We start from the raw sequence: 7,056 nt of genomic DNA, 5'->3' as shown, positions 1-7,056 counted from the left end.
TAGTAAAGAACAGAGTAGCAATGTAAAGATTCCATTTATAATGCATTACATTTCAGTCTAGAACACAGTCTCTTGCCCTGAAACAGTGCTTAGCGCGATTACAATGCTGTTTCAATATGTTTAAAAGTTTAAGAAGAGACTAGCAATGTAAAGATACCATTCATATTGCATTACATTTTAATCTAAAACACAATCTCTCGCCCTGAAACAGTGTTTAGGGCGATTACAATGCTGTTTCAATGTGTTTGAAAGGTAAAGAACAGAGTAGCAATGTAAAGATTCCATTTATAATGCATGACATTTTAGTCTAAAACACAATCTCTTGCCCTGAAACAGTGTTTAGCGCGATTACAATGCTTTGAAACGCTGTTTCAATGTATTTAAAAGGTAAAGAACAGAGTAGCAATGTAAAGATTCCATTTATAATGCCTTACATTTTAGTCTAAAACACAATCTCTTGCCCTGAAACAGTGTTTAGGTCGATTACAATGCTGTTTCATTTTGTTTTAAAGGTAAAGAACAGAGTAGCAATGTAAAGATACCATTTATAATGCATTACATTTTAATCTAAAACACAATCTCTTGCCCTGAAACAGTGTTTAGTGCGATTACAATGCTATTTCAAGAGTAAAGAACAGAGTAGCAATGTAAAGATTCCATTTATAATGCATTACATTTCAGTCTAAAACACAATCTCTTGCCCTGAAACAGTGCTTAGCGCGATTACAATGCTGTTTCATATGTTTAAAAGGTTAAGAACAGACTAGCAATGTAAATATACCATTTATAATGCATTACATTTTAGTCTAAAACACAATCTCTCGCCCTGAAACAGTGTTTAAGGCTATTACAATGCTGTTTTAATTTGTTTGAAAGGTAAAGAACAACGTAGCAATGTAAAGATTCCATTTATAATGCATGACATTTTAGTTTAAAACACAATCTCTTGCCCTGAAACAGTGTTTAGGGCGATTACAATTCTGTTTCAATGTGTTTAAAAGGTAAAGAACAGAGTAGCAATGTAAAGATACCATTTATAATGCATTACATTTTAGTCTAAAACACAATCTCTTGCCCTGAAACAGTGTTTAGGGCGATTACAATGCTGTTTCAATGTGTTTTAAAGGTAAAGAACAGAGTAGCAATGTAAAGATTCCATTTAAAATGCATTACATTTTAGTCTAAAACACAATCTCTTGCCCTGAAATAGTGTTTAGGGCGATTACAATGCTTTGAAACACTGTTTCAATGTGTTTAAAAGGTAAAGAAGAGAGTTCAATGTAAAGATTCCATTTATAATGCATTACATTTTAGTCTAAAAGACAATCTCTTGACCTGAAACAGTGTTTAGGGCGATTACAATGCTTTGAAATGCTGTTTAAATGTATTTAAAAGGTAAAGAACAAAGTAGCAATGTAAAGATTCCGTTTATAATGCCTTACATTTTAGTCTAAAACACAATCTCTTGCCCTGAAACAGTGTTTAGGGCGATTACAATGCTGTTTCAATGTGTTTAAAAGGTAAAGAACAGAGTAGCAATGTAAAGATACCATTTATAATGCATTACATTTTAGTCTAAAACACAATCTCTTGCCCTGAAACAGTGTTTAGGGCGATTACAATGCTTTGAAACGCTGTTTCAATGTGTTTAAAAGTAAAGAACAGAGTAGCAATGTAAAGATTCCATTTATAATGCCTTACATTTTAGTCAAAAACACAATCTCTTGCCCTGAAACAGTGTTTAGGGCGATTACAATGCTGTTTCAATGTGTTTAAAAGGTAAAGAACAGATTAGCAATGTAAAGATACCATTTATAATGCATTACATTTTAGTCTAAAACACAATCTTTTGACCTGAAACAGTGTTTAGGGCGATTACAATGCTTTGAAACGCTGTTTCATTGTGTTTAAAAGGTAAAGAAGAGAGTTGCAATGAAAATATTCCACTTCTCATGAATTACATTTTGTCTAAAATACAATCTCTTGACCTGAAACAGTGTTTAGCGCGATTTCAATGCTGTTTGAATAGTGAAGAATAGAGTAGCAATGTAAAGGTTCCATTTATAATGCATTTCATTTCAATCTAAAACACAATCTCTTGCACTGAAACAGTCTTTAGGGCGATTACAATGCTTTGAAACGCTGTTTCAATGTGTTTAAAACGTAAAGAACAGAGTAGCAATGTAAAGATACCATTTATAATGCATTACATTTTAGTCTAAAACACAATCTCTTGCCCTGAAACAGTGTTTAGGGCGATTACAATGCTGTTTCAATGTGTTTATTAAAAGGTAAAGAACAGAGTAGCAATGTAAAGATTCCATTTATAATGCATGACATTTTAGTCTAAAACACAATATCTTGCCCTGAAATAGTGTTTAGGGTGATTACAATGCTGTTTCAATATGTTTAAAAGGGAAAGAACAGAGTAGCAATGTAAAGATTCCATTTATAATGCATTACATTTTAGTCTAAAACACAATCTCTTGCCCTGAAACAGTGTTTAGGGCGAATACAATGCTTTGAAACGCTGTTTCAATGTGTTTAAAAGTAAAGAACAGAGTAGCAATGTAAAGATTCCATTTATAATGCATTACATTTTAGTCTAAAACAAAATCTCTTGCCCTGAAACAGTGTTTAGGGTGATTACAATGATGTTTCAATGTGTTTAAAATGTAAAGAACAGAGTAGCAATGTAAAGATTCCATTTATAATGCATTACATTTCAGTCTAAAACAAAATCTCTTGCCCTGAAACAGTGTTTAGGGCGATTACAATGATGTTTCAATGTGTTTGAAAGGTAAAGAACAGAGTTGCAATGTAAAGATTCCATTTATAATGCATGACATTTTAGTCTAAAACAGGAGCTCTTATCCTGAAACAGTGTTTAGGGCGATTACAATGCTTTGAAACGCTGTTTCATTGTGTTTAAAAGGTAAAGAAGAGAGTTGCAATGAAAATATTCTACTTCTCATGAATTACATTTTGTCTAAAATACAATCTCTTGACCTGAAACAGTGTTTAGCGCGATTACAATGCTGTTTCAATAGGGAAGAACAGAGTAGCAATGTAAAGGTTCCATTTATAATGCATTTCATTTTAGTCTAAAACACAATCTCTTGCCCTAAAACAGTGTTTAGGGCGATTACAATGCTGTTTCAATAGTAAAGAACAGAGTAGCAATGTAAAGATTCCATTTATAATGCATTACATTTTAGTCTAAAACACAATATCTTGCCCTGAAATAGTGTTTAGGGCGATTACAATGCTGTTTCAATATGTTTAAAAGGGAAAGAACAGAGTAGCAATGTAAATATACCATTTATAATGCATTACATTTCAATCTAAAACACAATCTCTTGCACTGAAACAGTCTTTAGGGCGATTACAATGCTTTGAAACGCTGTTTCAATGTGTTTAAAACGTAAAGAACAGAGTAGCAATGTAAAGATACCATTTATAATGCATTACATTTTAGTCTAAAACACAATCTCTTGCCCTGAAACAGTGTTTAGGGCGATTACAATGCTGTTTCAATGTGTTTATTAAAAGGTAAAGAACAGAGTAGCAATGCAAAGATACCATTTATAATGCATTACATTTTAGTCTAAAACACAATCTCTTGCCCTGAAACAGTGTTTAGCGCGATTACAATGCTATTTCAATAGTAAAGAACAGAGTAGCAATGTAAAGATTCCATTTATAATGCATTACATTTCAGTCTAGAACACAGTCTCTTGCCCTGAAACAGTGCTTAGCGCGATTACAATGCTGTTTCAATATGTTTAAAAGTTTAAGAAGAGACTAGCAATGTAAAGATACCATTCATATTGCATTACATTTTAATCTAAAACACAATCTCTCGCCCTGAAACAGTGTTTAGGGCGATTACAATGCTGTTTCAATGTGTTTGAAAGGTAAAGAACAGAGTAGCAATGTAAAGATTCCATTTATAATGCATGACATTTTAGTCTAAAACACAATCTCTTGCCCTGAAACAGTGTTTAGCGCGATTACAATGCTTTGAAACGCTGTTTCAATGTATTTAAAAGGTAAAGAACAGAGTAGCAATGTAAAGATTCCATTTATAATGCCTTACATTTTAGTCTAAAACACAATCTCTTGCCCTGAAACAGTGTTTAGGTCGATTACAATGCTGTTTCATTTTGTTTTAAAGGTAAAGAACAGAGTAGCAATGTAAAGATACCATTTATAATGCATTACATTTTAATCTAAAACACAATCTCTTGCCCTGAAACAGTGTTTAGTGCGATTACAATGCTATTTCAAGAGTAAAGAACAGAGTAGCAATGTAAAGATTCCATTTATAATGCATTACATTTCAGTCTAAAACACAATCTCTTGCCCTGAAACAGTGCTTAGCGCGATTACAATGCTGTTTCATATGTTTAAAAGGTTAAGAACAGACTAGCAATGTAAATATACCATTTATAATGCATTACATTTTAGTCTAAAACACAATCTCTCGCCCTGAAACAGTGTTTAAGGCTATTACAATGCTGTTTTAATTTGTTTGAAAGGTAAAGAACAACGTAGCAATGTAAAGATTCCATTTATAATGCATGACATTTTAGTTTAAAACACAATCTCTTGCCCTGAAACAGTGTTTAGGGCGATTACAATTCTGTTTCAATGTGTTTAAAAGGTAAAGAACAGAGTAGCAATGTAAAGATACCATTTATAATGCATTACATTTTAGTCTAAAACACAATCTCTTGCCCTGAAACAGTGTTTAGGGCGATTACAATGCTGTTTCAATGTGTTTTAAAGGTAAAGAACAGAGTAGCAATGTAAAGATTCCATTTAAAATGCATTACATTTTAGTCTAAAACACAATCTCTTGCCCTGAAATAGTGTTTAGGGCGATTACAATGCTTTGAAACACTGTTTCAATGTGTTTAAAAGGTAAAGAAGAGAGTTCAATGTAAAGATTCCATTTATAATGCATTACATTTTAGTCTAAAAGACAATCTCTTGACCTGAAACAGTGTTTAGGGCGATTACAATGCTTTGAAATGCTGTTTAAATGTATTTAAAAGGTAAAGAACAAAGTAGCAATGTAAAGATTCCGTTTATAATGCCTTACATTTTAGTCTAAAACACAATCTCTTGCCCTGAAACAGTGTTTAGGGCGATTACAATGCTGTTTCAATGTGTTTAAAAGGTAAAGAACAGAGTAGCAATGTAAAGATACCATTTATAATGCATTACATTTTAGTCTAAAACACAATCTCTTGCCCTGAAACAGTGTTTAGGGCGATTACAATGCTTTGAAACGCTGTTTCAATGTGTTTAAAAGTAAAGAACAGAGTAGCAATGTAAAGATTCCATTTATAATGCCTTACATTTTAGTCAAAAACACAATCTCTTGCCCTGAAACAGTGTTTAGGGCGATTACAATGCTGTTTCAATGTGTTTAAAAGGTAAAGAACAGATTAGCAATGTAAAGATACCATTTATAATGCATTACATTTTAGTCTAAAACACAATCTTTTGACCTGAAACAGAGTTTAGGGCGATTACAATGCTTTGAAACGCTGTTTCATTGTGTTTAAAAGGTAAAGAAGAGAGTTGCAATGAAAATATTCCACTTCTCATGAATTACATTTTGTCTAAAATACAATCTCTTGACCTGAAACAGTGTTTAGCGCGATTTCAATGCTGTTTGAATAGTGAAGAATAGAGTAGCAATGTAAAGATTCCATTTATAATGCATTACATTTCAGTCTAGAACACAGTCTCTTGCCCTGAAACAGTGCTTAGCGCGATTACAATGCTGTTTCAATATGTTTAAAAGTTTAAGAAGAGACTAGCAATGTAAAATTACCATTCATATTGCATTACATTTTAATCTAAAACACAATCTCTCGCCCTGAAACAGTGTTTAGGGCGATTACAATGCTGTTTCAATGTGTTTGAAAGGTAAAGAACAGAGTAGCAATGTAAAGATTCCATTTATAATGCATGACATTTTAGTCTAAAACACAATCTCTTGCCCTGAAACAGTGTTTAGCGCGATTACAATGCTTTGAAACGCTGTTTCAATGTATTTAAAAGGTAAAGAACAGAGTAGCAATGTAAAGATTCCATTTATAATGCCTTACATTTTAGTCTAAAACACAATCTCTTGCCCTGAAACAGTGTTTAGGTCGATTACAATGCTGTTTCATTTTGTTTTAAAGGTAAAGAACAGAGTAGCAATGTAAAGATACCATTTATAATGCATTACATTTTAATCTAAAACACAATCTCTTGCCCTGAAACAGTGTTTAGTGCGATTACAATGCTATTTCAAGAGTAAAGAACAGAGTAGCAATGTAAAGATTCCATTTATAATGCATTACATTTCAGTCTAAAACACAATCTCTTGCCCTGAAACAGTGCTTAGCGCGATTACAATGCTGTTTCATATGTTTAAAAGGTTAAGAACAGACTAGCAATGTAAATATACCATTTATAATGCATTACATTTTAGTCTAAAACACAATCTCTCGCCCTGAAACAGTGTTTAAGGCTATTACAATGCTGTTTTAATTTGTTTGAAAGGTAAAGAACAACGTAGCAATGTAAAGATTCCATTTATAATGCATGACATTTTAGTTTAAAACACAATCTCTTGCCCTGAAACAGTGTTTAGGGCGATTACAATTCTGTTTAAATGTGTTTAAAAGGTAAAGAACAGAGTAGCAATGTAAAGATACCATTTATAATGCATTACATTTTAGTCTAAAACACAATCTCTTGCCCTGAAACAGTGTTTAGGGCGATTACAATGCTGTTTCAATGTGTTTTAAAGGTAAAGAACAGAGTAGCAATGTAAAGATTCCATTTAAAATGCATTACATTTTAGTCTAAAACACAATCTCTTGCCCTGAAATAGTGTTTAGGGCGATTACAATGCTTTGAAACACTGTTTCAATGTGTTTAAAAGGTAAAGAAGAGAGTTCAATGTAAAGATTCCATTTATAATGCATTACATTTTAGTCTAAAAGACAATCTCTTGACCTGAAACAGTGTTTAGGGCGATTACAATGC

This window comes from Electrophorus electricus, chromosome 22 (genome assembly GCF_041902795.1).
Source record: "Electrophorus electricus isolate QZ-2024a chromosome 22, ASM4190279v1, whole genome shotgun sequence".
In the NCBI taxonomy this organism is placed as follows: domain Eukaryota; kingdom Metazoa; phylum Chordata; class Actinopteri; order Gymnotiformes; family Gymnotidae; genus Electrophorus; species Electrophorus electricus.
This window is presented reverse-complemented; position numbering follows the sequence as displayed.